Here is a 22,788-nt window from a genome sequence, read left to right on the forward strand (position 1 = left end):
ATAATCTTCAGTGCTCGCTTGCTAGTTTTAACACTGTTAGCTTTTGCTTTACTTCTGCCCTTCTTCATTTAGAGGGGACTCTCCCATCATGCCCTATTTCCATGTTCCAGTCTAATCTCAGGACACAGATAACTAAGAATTTACAAGATGTACAATAGCCAGGTCTGGAGACACAGGCCTGTAATTCTAGCTAAAGAGAAATCTGAGGCAGGTGCATAAAGCCCAAGGGCTTTGTGAGCTCCAGAACAAATTCAAACCTAGCCTGAGCAACAAGGCAAGAGCCTGTCTCAAACTGTTTTCAGAAGTAGAGGCAGGAGGAGGGTGGAGAGCAGGGTGGCATGCCCGCCTAGTACACAGGAGGCTGTAACTTCAACCCACAACTTGAGGATAAAAACTGACTATAAACAAAACTGCTTAGGAGGTAAATAGTGTAAATATTTGATTCTTAAAATGAAAATTAAAGCTTTAAGAGAATTGTTTAAGTAGTGTCTGTCACTTCAATTTACTGTAGACTTAAAGATGAATAGTTACAGCACTGCCACCTTCCTCCTGGCTCCTCCCCTTGGGTCTGTTTTGTTAATGTGGTTTTAGATACAGTGTGTACAGTAATAAAACTGCATTTCTTTGTGGTTTGTTTTTCTTTTTTATTACAATTTATTTATATTACACCCTGATTGTTATCCCCTCACTTTTATCTTCCCATTCCCCCACCCTCCTCTTCTGCCCTAGTCCCCTCCCCTAGACTTCTGACAGAAGAGGCCCTCCTCCATCACCATATAACCAAAGCCTATCAGGTCTCATCTGGATAGGGTAGCCTGCTTCCCCTTCCTCCGTGTGCTGCCTGGCCTCTCCACCAAGGGGAAGTGATCAAATTGGGGGCATGTCAGAGGCAGTCCCACTATCTCCACAACCATGAAGAATGAGCTGTCCATTGGCTATATCTGAACAGGGGGTCTAGGTTTACCGCATGCATTGTCCTTGGATGGTACAACAGTTTGTGCAGGTCCCCTGGGTCTAGATTTGCCAAAACTGCATTGGTTTAGAAGCCTGTTTTGTTTTGACACCTTAGATTTGCACAGATTCCCTAATTAGTTAGAACAATGAGGTTTATCACGCTACTGTTAAATTCTAACAGAAAGACAAAAAGTCCTTTAAAGTAATGTGTTATTTTATGTTACCACGGACGATACAAATATGTATAGAACTCTGCCCACAATCCAATGCAGTCTTTAATCATTAATATAAAATACTTGCTATCAGGTTCTTTACTAGTAAAAGGAGAAGGGAATGTGGAAGGAGTGAAAATGAAAAACAAAGTACTTAGGGCTAGAGAAATGGCTCAGTGTTTAAAACTACTCACTGCTCTTGCGGCTAACCTAGTGAGTTCCCACCCCCAGATGGTGGCTCACAACCACCTGTAGCTCCAGTTCCAGGGGACCCAGTGCCCTCTTCTGGCTTCCACAGGCTCCTACACATACAGGGTACACATAAACTCACAGAGGCACACACACAGTAACACATAAGATAGTAAAAAATAACTAATTCTTTTTAAAGTGCTACGGCTCCCTCTAAACTGTTAACAGTGGAGAGGATGCAGTGCTGCAGCCACATTTCACCTGCTGCGTTTACAGCAGACAAGCCGGCAGCACTGGTTTCTTAAATATGACACAGTTTGTTCCACAGATCACTCTGATCTTAGACAGTATTATCCCCATTAGGCTTTCTAGAGAGTTGAACAAGCACACTATCTAGTAGTATCTCAGAAGACACAGAAGGAGAGCTGTAAGCAGGAACAACTAAACGTGAGCTTGAGAGGGGCACGAAGCCAAACCCAAACTCTGAAGCTTCAGACTTCTTTCTTGAGCAACAGAAACGGGCAAGGAGTGAAACCTCTCCATGTCCTCAAAAACAGTGATCACTAGAGTAAATGCATTGCTAGACCCTACACTCACTTGTCAAAATGAATGTCAAAAATAGTGCAAAACTAGTCTAGTAACATGTCTAAAATACCAACTCTCCTGAGTCGCCACTCCCATGCCTCCTATCCTGAGGACATATTTAAGACACAAACAACACTTTACCAATAGCTAAAAGTGCACGCACCCAACAGCCACACACCCACACAAATGTACACATGGAGGGCAGAGGACAACGAGGGTCCTGTTCTATTGCACTCTACCTTATTCCTTTGAAATCTGATGTGTTCATATTTGTGCGTATGTGCGTGTGTAGGGGGATTGTCGGTGTGTGGGTATGTGTGTGTGCATGGGGTTGTGTGCATGTGTGTGGTGTGCATGCGTGTGGTATGCATATGTGTACACATGGGGAGTTGTGGGGGTGCATGTGCATGTGCACATGTATACGCATGTGTGTGTGTGTGTGTGTGCGCTGTAGGGGGCTGTATGTTTTGGAGTGTGCATGTGCATGTGATGTGTACACAGGAGCCTGTTGAGACCAGAGGAAGACACTGGATCTTCTGAAGCTGGAGACATAGGCAGTTGTAAGCTGTCCAAGGTAAGTACTAGAAACTGAAGTCAGGTCTGTGCGAAGGACAGCAACATGCCTAACCGCTGAACTATCTTGGCAGCCTATCCACCTTATTCCTTTGAGACAGCTTCTCACCGAAACCTGGAGCAAGCCGCTGCCCAACAGGCCCCAGCAACTCTTTGTCTCTGCTCCCAACAGCACTGGGGTATGAGCCCGCATGGACCATGCCCAGGTTTTAACATAGGTTATAGGACACAAACTCAGGTCTTTATGCCTATGGAACAAGTGCCACTACTAACTGAGCCATCTCTCCAGCTCTACACAATTACATTTTGAAATAAAGTCCATCTTGACTTAGAAAATTTTGATTATTAATATATGAATATCAAACATGTTTATACTAATTAGAACTCTGACTAAAACAGCAATCCCATAAAAACCTCTTGACTATAGAAGAGACAAGCACAGCGCTACTGTTAGAAAGCTGAGTGTGGGAGGTGTTCTGGAGACAGGATTCTTTCCAGAGCGTGTGTTTGCTTTAAAGGGCTATCTGCCATGCACAGTGGCGAAGTCCATGGACTTCGGAAGCCTGAGACCTTGGCTCTCAGACCTGACCCTCAGCAAGCTCACATCTTTGTGCTCAATGCTTGATGTACGCAAACGGTGATCACAGTAAACGCGTAGGACTTTAACTACAATTATTTTAAGTGTAAAATAAGGCAGTAAGCAAAGCAGAAGTGCTTGTTAAGTTCCTCTTCTTTATTTGTTCCGAGACAATGTCATTTGTACCAGATGATTTCAAACTTAGAATCTCTCTGCCTAAGCCTCGTGTGCACTGAGTACAGGCATGCATCGCCACACCCCATTTAAACAAATAAGCATTTGTTGTTAGAAAGAATGCTTATAGACTTAAAAATGAGTCAACTGTATAGAGAAAGCAAATGAGACACATTCATAGAAGGTTTACAGATAAGCCAAGTGGTGGTGGCGCACACCTTCGATCCTAGCACTCAGGAGGCAGAGGCAGGTAGATCTTTGTGAGTTTGAGGCCAGCCTGGTCTACAGAGCAAGTTACAGGACAGCCAGGGTTACACAGAGAAATAGTGTCTTGAATACAATGCTATTTATCTCACTTTATCAACTGGTACACATTTATTTGGTCATTTAAATAAGTATTAATAGCATCTCCCATGCATTGGCATTATGCATGTCATGATATCGCATGACAAATAAGTTCAAATCTCACTTTACTTATAAATGTCTGCTGACATTCAGGCACTTATTAATAATATAATTAAAATACAATGTACATATGTAAGGACCTAAGTGCTTTAGTCATGTGCAGTATTTGCTGAAGATTGCACCTAAACCTCCTGCGAGTCAAAGCGGTGGCTAGTGCCAGGGAAGAACAAGGAGCTCATCACATTTCCTTGCACTCTTGTTCCAGGCCCAGCTCACAATTAAGGAACGTCAGATGTCCTAGCACAGTGGTCGCGCCTTCTGCTTCCCAAACATCGACTACTACTGCCTCTCTTTACCAAGGGACTTCCTCACTCCAAGATGCTGACGTCATCGGCAGCAGTTTGCCCCTTTCCTCTTAGGCAAATGCACAGCTGCTCAGACCTCCTCACCCTGCCACTGTGTGGATGCTCTCAGCCACCTCCACACCACACATACAGTTCCCTTTAAACTTGGCGGGTCTGTGCGCCTGGCCGTATGCCTCTAGCTTGGATGACTTAAGTACAACACACTAAACTTCAGTCAATATAAACAAAGGACAAAACGGGATTTAAAAGAAAACTCTACATAGGAATAAAAAGCTTTACAAGCATTTAAAAGTAGACAGCAATTACCAAAACAACTGTCTTCTGTAGCTCTATGCAGCTGCATATTCTTCCATTTAAATATTTAAGAAATGAGATAATACATTCCTAGGAAAAGACTCGGACGGCCAGCCTTCCCTATTCCTCAATGGCTAATCCACTGGAAAAAAATCAGTTGCATCTGTTTGTCTTTGAATTAAATTTTCTTAATTTTCTTCTATGGTAAAATACACTTACACAAAATATGTCATCTTAGCCCCTGTAAAGCGTAGTCATGTGGAGCAATGCACACTGTTGAACAAACAAGCGCAAGACTTTGTCTTACAACACTAAACTTTACACCACTAAGCGGCTCTCCATCCTCTTCCTCCCTAGGCCCTGGCAACCACTATTCTCCCTTCATCTCTGAGACCGTGAGTCAGACAACAGACAGCGCATACACTATCTGACTTTTTGTGACTGTTTATTTCACTTAGTATAATGCTCTCAAACTTCATTTATGCTGCACTATTGTCTGCGTTTCTTCCATTTTAAAGCTAATGATAGTCTACTGTGTAAGTACGAATTTGCTTCTCCAGCTACCAATCATAGAGATAGGCACTTGCTTCACATAATTACTATTAGAATGCTGCTGTGCACGTAGCTACAAACTGATGTTTAAACAATTACTCAAAAGCTTAGAAAACCATGTAGCTTCTAATACAACGTTATCCTTCATAAATTAAAACTAATAGAAAAATGGATTTTTAGGGCTTATCTATTTGAGTTGTCACTAAGTTCTACTTCTGCATTCAGGCATGGAAGTCTACACATCACTGAATGGAACTTCTATTTCTGGAATGAATACACGCACTTTATTATGAAGGAGCCTTCACCAATGTCTTCTTCACATGGCAAATACTTAGTTTTATAAGAAAGCATAAAACAATGGCTGATTTTTCATGAAACAACCCTACAGCTTTACTGATCAGTTCATGGATTTCTTTAATTTCCACCTTTCAAAGGGACACATTTAACCACATAATCAATAAGCTGCCTAAAGGTCCAAGTATCATGGGTAAGGAACTCTGACGTCTTACACAACACTAGGTACAAGCTTTTCAGTCGTGATGGAATGAGCACAACACATGCAGAGCGCACGCTTCCACTGCTAGACAATAGCAGGCTATTATGTGTGCAATAATCCCAAGGCTTCCACTGTGTGCGTTACCACCAGACCCCATCCCACAGTGTTGCTATGGCAGAGCATTAGATATGCTATCTTGCAGCATTATTCCCAGAGGACTGCTGGATAGAAAGTACACAGAGCTCAGCCCTCAGCTCCCCAACAGTCCCTCCCTTGAAGAAGTGTCAAGGTGGCTCACTATGCTTTAAATAAACAAATAAATACAAAAGCCCATCTGTTTATAGGGAGCATTTGCACTCACTGTTCCGCTAGCTGGATGGACTGCAAGATGCTCCTAAGAAGACAAAATGGGACCTGCACTGCTTCCTGGAAGAGCCGGACTGGGGATGCTCACAGAGGGGAGCTTCTCCCTTCAAAAGCCCACAGAGATTTTAAAGATGGTGGCATTTGTCAGCTTCAATATGACAGCACAACATAAATCTTAATATAAAGCCTAAGCCATGGGCTCTAGCTAATGACAGCGTGTATTATTAATTCAAGATCTGGTAAAAATGTACCATGCTAATGCAAAAATGTTGGGGGGAGGGGAGAGAACACTGAGGCAGGGGATAGGGGACATAACGGAAGGCTCTATATTTTCCATGAAAATTTTCTGAAAGCCTAAAACTAGAAGCCCAAGCAATAACGTCTATGGTTAATAAAACTTCAAGAAAACCCACTGGTTTTTATATGTAACAAGTATTTAGGTATGTTTTATGAGATGATTTAGTTGTTAAAATTCAAACTCAATATAGACATAAGAGCTATGTAACTGCAGGACTCTCTTTCAGTAAAATATTTTGCCTTTTCAAGAAACATTACGACCCAAAATACAGAAATGCTTCACCCACAGACTGAAGAGGCATCTTAGCAGCTGGTAGGACACTAGAGACTGCAGGAGAAGTAGCAAACCTGACCCTTCTCTCCTTTTCATGATCACCTCCCAAAGGTGAGCCTTGTAAGCCTTCCCTGTGAGAGCCAAACAGCACTATTATTATCCCATCACCATGTAGTTGCTCTCCCACGCATAATCTAACTTGCTATTTCTTTTTCTAACTATGGGGGGGGGGGGAGAACAAAGCCATATACCTAGACAGCCTTTATAAAATTGAATAGAGGATTCTCTAGAGTTTACAGAAGAACAGCCAGAGAACAGCCACTAAAGGTTTAGATGCATAGTCCCAAGGTCGCTGCTGCCTCTGGTCTCAAGTATAACCTATCTACAACATGGAATAGTCATTTCAGAGAACAAACGGAAAACATGCCAAATACAGCTTTTTGTGTGTATTAACACGTCTAACAGCTCTCCCACTTTTAAAACAAATACTACTTTTGCAACAGAAAAAACATTTACAAGAGTTTATTTTCAAATTGGCTCCATCCAAGGACTGAAATCCTTCGATGACTATTTTCAGTGCTCAAGGGCAGAGGCAGTGTGGGTGTGTGCGGGGTGTGGATGGACAACTACAATAGGAGCTACCATCTCTGAGTGTACTCAGCAGAGGCAATGGCCTTACCCTCTCAGACTCCATGGCCACATCCAGAAAGGGAGGGGACCAGTCAGCAACATACGGGTTGTCTTAAGGCCTAACTGAAATTGTAACTTTAACACAGAGGCTGCGCACCATAAACCCCACACACAGAGACAGGGGCTGTTACAGTGTGGCCCAAGTTGGGCACATCTAGTTTGTTAGTGGGAAGAGCAGGAAACTGCCAGTAAGCTGTAGGGCGCATGGAAACCTCCAATAGAAGCTGACGATACAGTGGCTACGTAAATGTATGAACTATGAAAAGCAAGCTGAGAAACAAACAGCCATGCACAGATGTTAAACTCCAGACCTGAATTTGGAAGCTACTTAGCAAACACATACACACTGCTCCACCTCCAGGCCTCATTGCCTAATCACTGAGGTGGGGATAACATCATTTGCCTCACAGGGCTGTTAGGCAGATGAGGAATCAGTCATGTGACACTCTCAGGACCACAACTAGGACACTGCAGGCTGCCAATAGAAAGCACAACGGGCACTTTCATAACCCAAACACAAGAGCGATAATCTCACTTCTCTCGGCTACTTCTCCTTTAAAGACAATGTGGAAATCCCATTTCGTACATGGAATGAAGTTTTTCCTAAGAGCTGGCTGAAGATGCCGGTCTCATTTCCATACTCTTTCTGGGTAAAGCAACAGACAGAAATTAGTCACTGAAATGACCTCATCTGTGATTGATAAAATTAACCCACTGACCACTGGAATGCTACCACCTCCAATACACTAGAGCTGCTGCCCACGGCCAGAGGCTCTTGTAAGTCAGAGCTAATAGTGCGAGTGGCAGGAATAGACAGCTATGGACGTGCCTCCTTAGTTCTCTGCGGTGCCCAACCTTCTTTTCTGCTGAGAGTGAAAGAATTGGTATTAGCATTAATTTAAAGTAAAATAAAATAAAATTAGGTTTCAGTGAGAAGCCAATCACAGAAGGTCCTGTGCCATGACCCTGCTTGTATACAATATCCAGACCAGACAAATCTACAAGGACAGGAAGTGAGCCTGTGGCTGCAGAGGAAGGCGGGTGCAATGAAGGACTAGCGAGTAGAAACGACAAGTGACTACTGTCTATTCAGGAGTGAGGCTTTCTTTTATGAGTGTTGAAAACTTTTTAAAAGTATGTGTGGTGTGGATATATGCTTGCAGGTATACGGGAAGTCACTATTCTGGCTGCTTACAACAGTTAACTTCTATGGTATATAAGATGCATCTCATAAAAATGTAAATAATACCTGTGAGTTTTGATACACATTTGGGCTTTTCCCTTTTATGAGTAATATTAAAGCCGTAGGGCCTGATTCTCTAAAATGCTTGTTCCTCTTTTAATAAGTAATGGTAATGGTAATACAGTGCTCTATTCCAGAACTTTTCACGAGTACCAAAAAAAGTTCCTGTTCCTACATGTAATAAATCAATAATATCTAGGTTTATTTCAAAATATGATTCTCATTTCAGTGCTATAATTAATATGTATATGTATACATACATACATACATATATATGTATGTCCAGGATTGCTACCTCCCAAGAAAGAATTATGAAAGAATCCATGTATGAAACACTAGACTAGTGCTTGTTTCTGGCTTTCCAGCCACTAAGAATACACAAAGTAGACACTATGGTACACTGCCCAGACCTGGCCGCCAAGGACCCAACCACCCACTCGAAGTGTTGGTTTCTATTACCTCATACTGAAGACTCACTCTAGTAACTGTCCTCCATCATCAACAGGAAATGAGTACTAGAAGCTCTAGGCGCGCTGCAGCACAAGTGCAAAGCTCACTAGTGGGGAGCAGACGACGTACGGAAGAAGGGGAATGTGCTGGCGACCACATCGCAGGCTTCTGGGAGAAAAAGCAGTAATTGAAAGGACTGTGGAAGAGCTGGGATGTAGCTCAGTGGCAAGAGGGCCTGTCTAGCATATAAAAGGCTCTGAATTATCTACACCACCACAAAATATAAGCATAAATGAAAAGCTCCTATCTAGAGTCAGAACCCAGTCCAGGAACAGACTCATGCCGGGGAGGGATTCTGAGTGCTTGTGAGAACACTCCAGGAAGACAAGAGTCTTGTGGCCTCGGTTTCCTCAGAACATTGTTCCTGGACTGTGTTCTCATGCTCTGCCCAGCTCAGCGGACAGGCGTGTACTTCAGATTACTCAGTATTGCTTGCTGCTGTTGTCTTTGTATGCCTCTATGAAAAAGCGTGTTTTCGTCACATATGGCTTGTCCCTTGTGTCTACAGACTGAACTCATGAGAACATTACCCATGTGACCTTTCGTTTGTTTGTTTGTTTATTTCAAGAGAGGGTTTTTCTGTGTAGCCCTGGCTGTCCTGTACTCTCTCTATAGATCAGGCTGACCTCAAACTCAGATATCCATCTACCTCTGCCTCCTGGGTGCTGGGATTAAAGGTGTGCACCACCACCATACAGCTTCATGTGACCTTTCTTAACCCTCAGAATATAAACTGTCTGATACTTTGAATAAAGCTGGCTATTGCATCAGACTTCAGACCTCCTCGTTTACCAGCTCCATCCCCCAGGCCCCACAGCTTCAGAGGGGTGACAGTCTAGAAGCTCAGTTAGTTATAGGCTGGCATCCAGAGATTTAAATGGTTCAAATGTACACTTCTGCATGATTGAAAAAACAAATCCCAGGCTTAAAATCTATGTTTTAGAGGGATCACGGGTGATAACACTGCTAGGCTAGTTAGAAACAAATATAAAACTATTCCATACCCACAGAATTTCCACAAAATAGATGAATAATTACCCATTGAAGATGACCTCCAAATGCTAAGCTGCATAATTCAGGTAGGACACACCTACAATCCCATACCTGAATGCGTCACATGTTTTTATATTCTTGTCTTCATTATAAATTGTATTTCTTAGACTGGAGAGATGGCTCAGAGGTTGACTGCTCTTCCAAAGGTCCTGAGTTCAATTCCCAGCAACCACACGGTGGCTCACATCTATCTATAATGTGATCTGATGTCCTCTTCTGGCCTGCAGGTGTACATGCAGGCAGAGTACTGTATACATAATAATAAATAAATAAATCTTTTAAAATTAAAAAAGTTGTATTTCTCACATTTCCTTGTCAATCTGTTATTATTTAATTCCAGTTAAGTATATTTTTGGTTTCTATTCAGAATGAGACTATAAAGATTTTCTTCTCTAACTGGTTACTACAAGCTATTTTACATTATTTTCCTAATTTAAAGAAACTTGGGTTTTTTTTTTTTTTTATCAACTAGCATCAGAAACCATCTTCATGATCTTTGCACTTAGCACTATACCCACTCACACTATGTAGAAAATGAGCTTCCACACCCATACACAGCATTGATAAGCACCTATGAGGAGACACACAGCAGTATGCACTTAATTACCTTTAGCCTTCATAGCTCTCCAAGTATGTGATTTTAGGTAACTAAGCCAATCAACTATGACAAGGAAGTAAATACAGAGACTTAGGTAAAAGTTTATTCTCCCTCACATAACAGCTGATGGGTGGTCTGAGGTGAACATAGCCCTCTGTTCCAGGAACAGATCTGGAGTGGGCTCTGCCATCCTCACTGTGTGGTGTCCATCTCTGGAGCAAAGGGTGGTACTTCAGCTCTGTCATTTCTCAGCCAGACAGAAAAAAGAAAAGAATACATCTAGGGGGAAAAAAAGACCCCAAAAGTTGTCCCCATCTCCTCTTATATCCCAGTGGCCCAAAGCTATAGATAGGCCCAATCTATCTGCACCTCCCTGAGGAGCAGAGTTGCAGGAAGCGGGCAAGGAGGGAGGCATGAGCAAGACAAAACACTCAGCCTGCTGGGTGGTGGTGATGCACGCCTTTAATCCCAGCACTCGGGAGGCAGAGGCAGGCAGACTGCTGTGAGTTCGAGGCCAGCCTGGTCTACAGAGTGAGTACAGGACAGCCAAGGCTACACAGAGAAACCTGTCTGGAAAAAAACAAAAACAAAACAGAACAACAACAACAAACACAAGGCCTATTGGGATTCTATCTCTCCAAATGAGAATGACAGCCTCTGACTGAAATCAGTGCTGCTACAGAAGCCGAGAACCTGGCACCTCTCTAAGGACACAAGCCAATCCAGGACACCAGTCTATTTTCTATGTCTAGGCCATATGCTAAATGACAATAGGAATAGATGGAGAGTGGCAGACACTCACAGATCCATGTGACCTAATACACTACCTTGTGGACTGGTCCTACGCCAGCAGACCAGCGTGTCAAATCCAATGACAGTCTGAGCTTTATAAAGTGAGGCCCCGTCTCAACAAAGAAACCAACACAAAGTCTAAGAAATCTACTTAGGTAATGTTTAACAGATACCAAAGCTACCTAATGAAACCTAAACTTACCACTGCACATAATTTCTAGCAAGCTTATTTTCCCCCTAGTGAGCGCTAAACTCCTCTGTGAGATTACGCCAGAGCCTAGTACTCTGCTGCTTCACAGAAAACACTCATGTGCACAAAATTATGTTTTAGTCAGCAACTAAGCACATATCCACACTGGTCCCGTGACAACAGAACTCAGACTTCCTACTGCCTAGTGGCGCCACAGGGCACAGCAGCAATGCATCGTGTGCCCGCAAGGATGTGCTGATGACAGCATCAACTCGTCTGCAGTGCCAGTCACGTAAGGGTACAGTTATGTACAGTTCAGGATACCTGATGATACAGGACTATGTTATAAGTGTATGCATTTATTACACTACACTTTTCCTTGGTATTTTACTAACATGGAAAGATTCCCTGTAAAACAGGCACTGTATTCCACCATCAGCAAGCAGCTCTATGCAGAAGTCTTATTTGTACTTGAATTACTATCATGGTTATTTATCATGACCTTAAGAACAAAAGCCCACAGCATGTATGTATACACCATATAGCTAGTTGTACACACGGTATGTTATACCATGTAGGTGTGTATACACAGATTCTATGATGGTCATGATACAGAGTGACCTACTGATATATCTTCAGGCTCTACCTTTGTCACTAAGTAATACAAAATGAACATTTAAGATCATCTGGGGGAACTGAAATATTAGCAAGGCAGGAACTTTACCCGTACCACAGCTCAGTTTTAAAGACTCCACTCACTATCTGTATCACATAGCACAGTAGTGGTGATCACAGTATAAACTATATTACCAAATGTTTTTTGAATAATAGAAAACAAAACAACAACAAAAAAATCTCCAGTAAAGAATGACTATGCAGGGCTGAGGAATAGCTCTGTTAATAAAGTGCTTCCCTTGCAAACACATGGACTTAAGTTTCATCCCCAGAATCCACATTTAAAAAGCTAACCAAAGTGGCATACGCTGGTAACCCCAGAGCAACGAAGGCTCAACAGCCAGCCAGCCTAGCCAGCTTAGAGTTCCAGGACAGGAGAGCTCTGTCTCAAAGGAAAAAGTAGGTGGTGCTGAGAAACAACAGTGGAGGTTCCCCTCTGGCCTTTGCACACACTAACCATAAGCGTGCACATACACCCACATGCATGTGCATTTGCACATACACATGTACACAAAGAAAGAATATGATAGCTATGTTTTATAGTATGGATGGGTCCAATTTAGTTCAAAAGGACCATTAGCACGCATGCTAACAACACAAATACAACCCACATAAATTAAAAGATAAGCAACACTTTTAAATTAGAAATTACCTCTTTTTCAATGATGCTGCTGTGACAGTTGGCGCATGAATTACTACACATAATTCAACCACCAAGATGGGCCTTCACTCTCAGGAATCTACAAGAGAAAAATACATCTTAAATTTAGCTTGCAATTACTGAAACCCACACAACTGACACATGCAATGTGCATATCACACCAGACAAACTTACCATCAGGCAGCATAAAACAATGAGCCCAAAGCAAAACTGCTAATCCTGTCCCACATTTACTGCATGCATTATTTTCCATCTTAACAGTTTTGAAAAGTAAATAATATAATCTACTTTGCAGCTGAAAACTAAAAAATCCAAAGTTAGGCACCCTGCCCTATATCCAGTTGCTCATCTATAAGGTCAACTCATTCTTTGAGAAAAGCTAGGTAGAAAGTCATAGATAACCTACTAAAAGGAAATATAAGATTACCATCAGAAGTTATAAAACCTTGCCCATCATGTGTCACTGTAAGAACACTGACTTGCACTCACAAATGTTTTTTGTTTTTTATTTTGTTTTTAAAGGCCTGCAGTCTAGATTCCCTCCCCTTCCATGCACAGGCTCCATGTGCACTGCCTAGTGGTGACAGATTTCTCAGTAGTAAGCTCTGAGGTAAAGAAGACACATCTAACCTTTGACATAGCAACTCACCAATGCCATCCGCAAGTTCACACTGGAGAACAGCATCATTGAGTTAAAGGCAAAAATCACATAATGTTTTAAGAAGTTTACAACGTTGCATCAGGCCAAATGCATAGCTATCATGGGTGGAGCCCACTGTTAATCTGTCCCCCTTTACTTCCAGAGACCAGCACCCATGAGCTGGCTTCTCCATCTAGCTGTAGGGCACAGTGATACACTATGTCCACCCATGTTTTCAGAGATGGCAGAGGGTTAATAAAGCACTAAGAAAAACAAATAAGAAAAGAGAAAAAACACAAACCTATAAAATCTTAACTTAGAAATGAAACAAGCATGATCTGCTCGGATACTGAGTACAACGCAGACAAGGCCCAGCCGCAGAGCTTCCAAACTCCCGACCTAGGACGGCTTTGTACGTCAGGGCAGGCACACAACAAGCCCCAGGGTTTGGATTTTTTGATGCTAGATGCTCAGGTGATAAAGGCTATGCAAATATTTCAAAATTCAAAAAACCCTGAAATCTGAAACATGCTAGTCCTAAACGACAATACTGTCTTGCAATGACTCAATCAGTTTACCACTGATCCATGACATTTAAGTAGCCCTTGGCGTTTTATGAAATGCTTTCCGAGCATCTCTCTGGAAACCTCACCCCTAACATCTACAGCAAGAATGAGCAGGCTCCATTGACTAAGGAGGAAACAGATTATGAAACACTGCATCCATATCTGGGGTGCTACAATTTACAAAAAGCCACCAGCAGTTTAAACCCAGGCCAAGGTTGACTCTACCCAAAGGCTCTGAAGAAAAAGCGACTCTGGTTTCCATCAAGCAAATTCACAGCTCTGTTCATAACCTCTGAAGCGAACACCTCATAGTCCATCTATCCTACCACAGTTCACAGTCATGGCAAAGCAGTGGATACGAGGAAAGTGGACAGTAGCCAAGGTCAAGTCCTAATCAAGGCTGGACAACAGGACTCACGTCTCAGGCCACGCCCACTTGTCACATTCTCCACCCTGCACCGGAGTGTGAACTGCACTGCTCATCAGTATGGGAGAGTGAATGACTATGGAACATTTACATAGGGTACTAGACAGTGGTTATGGGACATGCAAAGACTAGATGCCATTCAGTCAAAAATCAAACATAGACAAGTATCCGGAATAAAAAGTCATCTCAAATCATCTCAAACATGTATCACCGACTTTTCCACATTAGTAGCAGCTCCTGTGCGGTCGCTCTTGTGGCTAGCTCTTCATTCAAAGTCTCTTCTCAGCTGGGTGCAGCTCAGTCGGAAGAGTCTTTGCTCTGTGTGCATGAGGTTTGAGTTAGGTCCCCAGCACTGTGGATGACAGGGAGGCAGGTCCCACTCCCAGTCTGTAATAAGCTGTGAAAACTCTACCTCTGCCCCCCCGCCAGCATGCCTTTCTAATCCTTTTCTGGTTATGAAATCAGCAGCAATGGCAATAAGCATCTACTGTGGCCGCAGAAATCACTCCTCATTCCGTGTTGTCTTCCTATGGCTAAACATTCCCACCCCCCAAGGTTTCCATGGCACCCTTTTGCCCCACAGATGGGTACAAGTATTCACACAGTGATTGATTTCTAAGGGGGTACCTTGGATTTTAAATTTAACATGGCTCAATTTAAAATTAAAAATATAATTGAAATTATAGCCTCTTATATTTAACTTGAACTTAAATTAAGCAGTATCCACAAGAAATCAAATTAGCTAAAAAGTATTCTGCATTTTTAAAAATCTCAACTGAAAAAAATTTTGGGGGTGCTAAAAATGAGCCTGGGGCTTCACACTCTAGTGTTAAACCAAACCCTAAGCCCCTCAGCTAAAACAGTTTATGAAATACAAAATATATTAGCGATAATAAAAGTTTCCTATATATCTTAATGATCAGTTGGCCAAACTGAAGGTTCTTATAATACCTTCTTAGATCATAAACATTAGAATAGTTGATAAAGCTTGATGACTTGGTGATTTTATCATCATAAGCAGGTCCAGACCTACCGGCAAGCATTAAATTTCAAAGTTACAAAGTCATTATGCCATCAAGCAGTAAATTAAGACTTAAATATACCAGTTTAGGCCCCCTGGGAGTTCTGATCTTGCCTAGTATTCTCCCTAGTTGGCATCTGGCACACAATAATTATGCAATTGGCTGTCAAGTGAATGAAAGATCACTTCACTATTTCACAATCTAGGGCACGCAATGCCCTGCATGTGCTGGTCCCACCTTACAGGAACCTTCCTTCTACCAGGCATCTCGTGCTCCAGCCAAACTGGTGCCTCCACCACATCCTGCGCTCTCGTGCCTTTGCTCAGGCTTCCTGTTCAGATCAGGCTTCCCTGCATCTCAGTGTCCTCACCCTATCAAACCCCAGGCCACTAATTCATCAAGTTACTCCACTGCTTCTGGTTTGGGGCACTATCTTTTGTCAGAACCAATAAAACACTGAGATTCCACAGTTTTGTATACAGTGTTAAATGAACTGAAGACGGCTCCTCTCGCTAAGCTATTCTTCTGCCTAACCAGCATGCTTCCCTAAGTTTCTTCTGAACAGGGAATCCACAGCAATAACAAATACCATCTTTGCAGAGATCTCCGCACTCTGTTATAAGGGTGGGGTTGTCAGATTCAAAATCGCTGATCCATCCTACCCCGGAAATAATTTCCCTGTGCTTTACATGTCACCACACATTGAACTTTAATTCATGATCCCATGTGTGTACATCTATATAAACAGAGCTGAAGTGCCACTGCATCGTGCTCAGTTCTCAGAAGAAGCTGTCACACGCACAACCAGAGGTCAGCACTAAGGGCTCTGTACAACTACCATGTAAACATATTCTGAGAAAAAGAAAAAAGAACCTGGAGAGCAAAATGGCTAAACATTCCAGGCATCCATGCCCATGTGCCAATCTTAGCAATTTCAGTTGGTTTTTTGGGATTTTTTGGGTTTTTTTGTTTTGTTTTGTTTTGTTTTTACCAACTCAAACAAGTAATGATCAGCCCAACCCAAGCCTAAAGCAGAACAACAGCCAGAAGTCAAATCCAGAGGTTAAAATCTCACAAATGTTTCCACCTCTGAAAGACAGCATGTGGCCTTATAAATAAAGTGTAAGCACCTGTTAGCTTCAGCTAAGCGGTTGACTGCAGATGGCAGGGACTGGGTAGGGAAGACCAGCCAGCCTGTACTAGAGCAATCTCAAAGAAGGCAGACAGAATGAGAGAAAAGGGAGAGGTTCCGGTACCCACTCACAAACTCCATGATGCTCTTTTCATTGCAGTGACCTAAAGAAATAAAAATCAGCTCCACTTACAAAGAGGTCTTTGAAACCGTGGCTTAATTTTATAGATAAGCTATGTGGTTTGCAAGAGCTGAAGATCAAGCCAGCGATGCAATGAACCCAGGGACCACTTGAGGAAAAGTCAGGAAATGGCTCTGGAGTTTATATTGACTGCAAAGGGATGTGTTCGGTTCTTACTCAACACCACCGACAAGCAAGCCACTGGCCCTTGAAACACTCATCTTTTCTATCAGAGCAACTGAAAACCATGGCCCCAAACATCAAATTAACACCACCTGCTGGGAAATATATTTTTTCAGTATAAGTAAGCAAAGCAAAACATCTTACATAGGTACCAATATTACAAGATTACATTGGGGGGAAAACATAAAATACTGCTCTCAAACGATTCTCTACTCCACGATGTCCTAGTAAATTTACTGCTAAGTGAAGTTAAAAAGAAAATAACACTGAGCAGTCACTGTGTGCTGCTTCCGTCCTAGGTATGATTTTTGGTAAAAAAAAAAAAAAAAAAAAAAAATCAATAAAACCTCTTCTAATTTTTTTATTAAAAAGGAAAACTGTTTTGAGCGCAAAATGCCTCCAGAAACACATGAAAAATCACTTATAGGGAATTCATGAAGTAGGTTATCATCTTTTAACAGCTTCATGAAGAGGCTAACTCCTCGAACAAACTCTGCAAAATTCCAATACAAATATGTTTTGACATGTTCATGATAATTCCAGTCTTAATGTCGTAAGTGTTCTTCAGGGCCTAGAGAGATGGCTCAGCCATTAAAGGCTCACAACCAAAAATAAATATTCCTCGGAGCATTGGCTTCTTCCTAAGCTTCAGAGCACAGGGTCTCAGGCACAAAGCAAGCCATGGTGCCTGCATACCTCAGAGTAAGATGCGCAGGAAACAATACTTCCTTCCCATTAAAAGGTCTGTCTTTATATATTTGTAATTAAATCCATTTTCATCTTCAGATCTTGAGCTGTAGACAATACATGCAGTAAACTTCGAACTCCTACCCAGATCTAGCCAATGGACAGGACATTCTTCACAGTTGAGTGGAGAGTGGGGTCTGACTTTCACACGAACTCTGGTGCCCCATATTTGACCATGTCCCCTGCATGGGGAGGCCTGGTGGCACTCAGAGGAAGGATAGCAGGCTACCAAGAAGAGACTTGATACGCTATGAGCATATACAGGGGGAGGTAATCCCCCTCAGTCACAGTCATAGGGGAGGGGAGTAAGGGGAAAATGGGAGGGAGGGAGGAATGGGAGGATACAAGGGATGGGATAAACATTGAGAGGTAATATGAATAAATTAATAAAATATATTTTAAAAAATAAAATAAAATAAAAGATCTGTCTTCAGACTGCTGTTCTCCTTCTTCCTTGATAAGGAAGTCTGTAAAGGTTCCAACAGGGGACATTTTCAAAAGCTTCTGGAAGTCATTAGAACTGCTTCTTCCAACATGCTTATTGTGTGTGTGTGTGTGTGTGTGTGTGTGTGTGTCTCAATGAAAACTGTTCGCCAGTTACTAGACTGTTAGGCTAAATTAAATGAAAAGTTTTCTCTTGCACCACGGTTCCACAATATTGGCTCAATACAAAATATTGCAAGTAAGCAGATTACAAAGTGTCTTGTTTCTGGCATGTGAATACATGCTTGGAGATTACCTAAAATGTGTTGGGTTACAATGCCAAAGATAGGATACCTAGCTCTCTGTAAATTACTGGTCAGAAAGGCTCCAGAGGTCCCTAAATCCATTGCTCTTGGTTGCCCACCAAAACTAGATGGGAATAATGCATTAGTGGCATGACTGTTGTCGGGGTAACCAACCTCTTTTCTACTTAGATGTGAGGCCCAGTCCATAGAAGAAAATTCATACCTAGAACCGTGTCTTACTTAAGGTTTCTACTGCTATGAAGAGACACCATGACCACGGCAACTCTAAGGAAAAGATTTTTTTATTAAGTTTAAAAGGAAAATATTTAATTGAGGCTGGCTTACAGTTTCAGAGGTTTAGTTTCTTATTATCATAGCGGGAAGCATGGCGGCGTGCAGGCAGACACGGTGCTGGAGAAGGAGCTGAGAGCTCTCCATCTTGATCTGCAGGCAGCACAAGCGACAGTGTACCATACTGGGTGTAGCTTGAGCATAGATGACTTTAAACACGTGCTCAACCCCATCTCCACAGCGGCACACTTCCTCAAATGAGGCCACACCTACCACAACAAGGCTCTACATCCTAATAGTACACTCCCTGTTGCCAAGACTCATTCAAACACGTGAGCCTCTGGGGACCATTCCTACTCAAACCACAAGTGTAAATCTGATCAAAAGCCATAGCTGCAGAGGTCACAGGCCCCAGTGGGGAAGCCACTGTTTACATTTTTATAAATGAGCATAGTATAAACTATTTCCTAAGTATTTATGATTATAGCCACAGATTAACGGTCATCTCGGCCCTAGTGAGAGAAATTCCGTGTGCAGTAGGCAGAATGAACAAATACAGAGAAGTAAATGAGCTCTCAGATCAGCACGCCCTGGTGTCATATGCACAGCCCTAGTGGTGAGCAGTCGGGGCTGGGGGTGTTAGAAAAGTGTAAGAGGAGGCAAAGCCTGAGGGTGCCCACGCCCACCGTGCGGAGCCAGGAACCATCCCACTGTAAGCTCCGCAGCTGAGTAAATTCAAAAGTAATTTGTTTTACAGATGGAATGCATGGAAGAACGATCAGGAGAGGAAACAAGTTAAATGTCAACAGCTAAATCTAAATACTGTTGTTTCTGAGGCTAAAAGATGAAGTCTGGAGACTCGTAATAGAAAGTTGACCTTACTGTTCATTAGAGTAGGGAACAGAGGGCTGTAAGAGCCACCTTCTTTAGACAGCATGGTACTGATAGAGATATCTAGCCTGGATAAAGATGGCTAATATTGGGTATGGGGGGGAGGGCTTATGACTCAGCAAAAAAGAGGGGGGAGGGGGCGCTGCTAACACCAGTGTCTGGAAAACCAAAAAGCAAACAGTAATGTAATCTGTTATATAACCATCCCTGGCAGAAGGCTACTTTTGTGTGATTCTGGATAAATATGGCCTTGAGGTCAGAGCCAAGTGCTTTGATCTTGTGAGCATGCCTGTGTGTGTCTGCCTGGAAGGCCTGAATACCTACCTCTGTGTGGCCTGGGTGCCAGTCTGCCTGTGTACCTATGCCCACCTATGCGTGGCCCATGTGCTAGCATGTGCCTGCGTGCCTGCCAGCATCTTTGTGCCTAGCAGTCGGTATGATAGCCTTCATTCAAAGTGAACAAAATATGTCTTATCTGGCTTTGACGCCTCACATCCCCCTTAATCCCTCAGCCTCCAGTGCCTCTCCTCCTTTTCTGGCACTGCAGCCTGAACCTCAAGATGAGCAAAGAAGATAGCATTTACATCTAGATTTGATGAATGCTGACATCCCTAGGGTAAAGAAGAAGGGGCTAGAAACGGGAGGGAACAAAAAACTTCTAGGAGAGTTGGAAGAGAATAAAACGGAGAGAAAAGAAAAATAGGGAGGGACAGGAGGATGAATTCCGACACTAGAGTCAGATAGTCCTGTACTTCTAACCACAGACATCTATCTACTTTTTGTTGGGTTCTGTTTTGTCTTCTGAGACACTGCCTCATGTAACCCAGGTGCTACTCTTGTCCCTCCTTGCTTCTACTTCCCAAGTGCTAGGATCACACAACTAGACTGAAGTTGTCCAAAATGTGGTTTTCCACCTTTATAAATGCTCAGGTTCATATTAGCATGCACACTATACCTAGGGTGTCGCATGGCACAAAGGTGCTTGAATGTCATGTCCTTCCTCTTCATTTACAACCCTGACGTATGCTGTAAAAAGACTTGGAGTCCTGAACCGCAGTTGAGCTATTGCTATCACAAGCATCACACTGAATTCAGCTACACATATGCCTCCTTGACTCCCTGCCTACTCGTTACTCAGGACTGAGACGTTCCTAAACAAATGCATCTTATTCTGTAGTAAGTACCTCAAATCTCTCGCCTGTTCCAAAAACTATGCTTAAATGTTTAGACTTGGAGCTAAGAGATGCATGACTCATAAGTTAAGAACACTTGCTGATCTTCTGAATGCCCCAGGTTCTGTTCCCAGCACCCACATGGCAGCTTATAACCATCTGTAGTTCCAGTTCCAGGTGACCTTATGGCCCCTTCTAGCCTTCATGGGTCCCAGGCACACACGTGATACGTACACTTACATGCAGGCAAGCACTCATACATATGAAAACATAAATCTTAAATTGTTCAGATTTTTCAGAAAATTAAGTTCAGTGTGAATAAATGGCCCTTTCATGGCAAATGTAAGATGAATAGAGTATAAGACTCAGTTACCAGGCCGTGAGCTAGCCAACACGTCCTCTCCCCCAATTAATTCACCTCCTCAATGATGTGCAACTCACCTCAGTTCATTAAAATTTGTCAAAAGTAAGAACAAAGATGTAATCCCAAAGTATAAGACAAGAAAATAGTTTCTTGTAAGAAAATTGTTTTATTTTAAATTATTCTGTATGTTGGGGGTGTGAGGGAGAGAATGAGCCCACTTGTATAGAGATCAGAGGGACAGCCATGTTGAGTCGGTTCTCTCCCCACATCTGCATGTGGCTTTAAGGGACTGAAGTCAGCTTATACGGATATACATTCAGCCCCTTTACCCACTGAGCCGTCTCACAGGCCTCTGAAGATATTTTATTTTATACAGCTAAAAATTGTACTGTAAAACTTAAAGGTCTAGCAAAAGCACTGCAGTCAAGTATTTGCAGAGTGCAGAGGCTGACTGTAAAGACATGATGAGAAAGTTCAACTCCACAATCCACATACAGACTATCCTTTCTCCATTCTCATGGCCAACTTTAAATCAACTTTTCTTTCTTTTCTTTACAGGATGTTTCTGCAACCCCACCATCTATATGTATATTTGCAACAAAAATTAACTTCTATATGTATATAAAACAAACTGCCCCCCCCAAAGAATAATATTATCTCCATAAAAATCTGTAACTGCCATTGTCAGTGGAAAAGAAGACCACTCTCTTCAACCAGAACGCGCGGGCAGTCATCTCAGCCTTGGGTGAAAATGCTAAGCAACCAAGCACTGGCACTGAAGGTGATCACTAATTACAACAGAAACAGAGAGCCCTGCCTACATGCACAGATTCCAATCAGAAATGGCTTGCAGGGAGGTCAAATCTTAGGTTGGCCTGTATTGTACATAAGACGGAAGGCATCCACTCAATGAATAGCAGAGTTGTTAGAAGCTACATCCTGGACTTCAGGTTGCCTGGATTCAAATCCCAGCTCCAATAATTACTCTGTAGACTGGGCAAGCTATTCAGCCTCCATAGACCTCAGTGTCCATGTCTGTAACTGCTGGAATGGCTCTTAACAGGATTGTAGTGAAGGCTAAATGAACATGATGGGTGTAAAACACCAGTCATCGGCACACACTAAACACTTAATAATTGCTAGCAGTCTTCTAGTTAGGACTGAAATGTTTTATAAAACAGATAAGAAATGCCAAAAGCACCTGAACAAGGGCTCCTAGATGATGCTGGCTGCCCACGTGCTAATAGGAGAGGAGGATGCCAACATCCATCGCAGTCAGTAAACAAACTCCCGGAGGCCAGCAACAACCAGAAACTAAGTCATTTCTTAAAAGGCTGCTATTCAGCGAAGGCCAGAGCTCCAATCACTGGCAATCAGTCTACAGTACTAAGGGACACATTTCCAGATTATGCAGCTGCTAAACCTATCCGCAGAGGAAAGCATCTGGGTAAATCAACCACGGGACAGTCAGAAAGAAACCAAAAAAGACCCAGCTATCTGCTAAATACAGATTTCAATGCATCCCTCAAACAGCTTACTTGCATCAGGGAGGAGAAAAGGACAGGGTGACAGATAACAGGCATGAATGATTCAAAACGTCCACAGGCTAAATAAGCACCTACTACAAGTAATTCGAAATGCTACATTTGGCCTTTAAAGAACGTTTTTAAAGGTTTATTTATTTTTTTATTTATGAGTATGTGTGTGTGCATGTGTGCA

The 22,788-nt window shown here is 42.5% G+C and overlaps 1 protein-coding gene across 3 annotated transcripts in view; it reads right to left on the bottom strand.

Annotated features, from left to right (window-relative positions):
• Window positions 1–22,788, bottom strand: part of Disp1 (dispatched RND transporter family member 1) — a 145,805-nt gene that overhangs the window by 109,919 nt on the left and 13,098 nt on the right. For all 3 annotated transcript variants that reach the window (XM_051148062.1, XM_051148063.1, XM_051148061.1), the window contains exon 2: window positions 12,717–12,804. The gene's annotated coding sequence lies outside the window, so the exon portion shown is untranslated. The remainder of the gene's footprint in view (window positions 1–12,716; window positions 12,805–22,788) is intronic.

Source organism: Acomys russatus, chromosome 6, assembly GCF_903995435.1.
Source record: "Acomys russatus chromosome 6, mAcoRus1.1, whole genome shotgun sequence".
Classification (NCBI taxonomy): domain Eukaryota; kingdom Metazoa; phylum Chordata; class Mammalia; order Rodentia; family Muridae; genus Acomys; species Acomys russatus.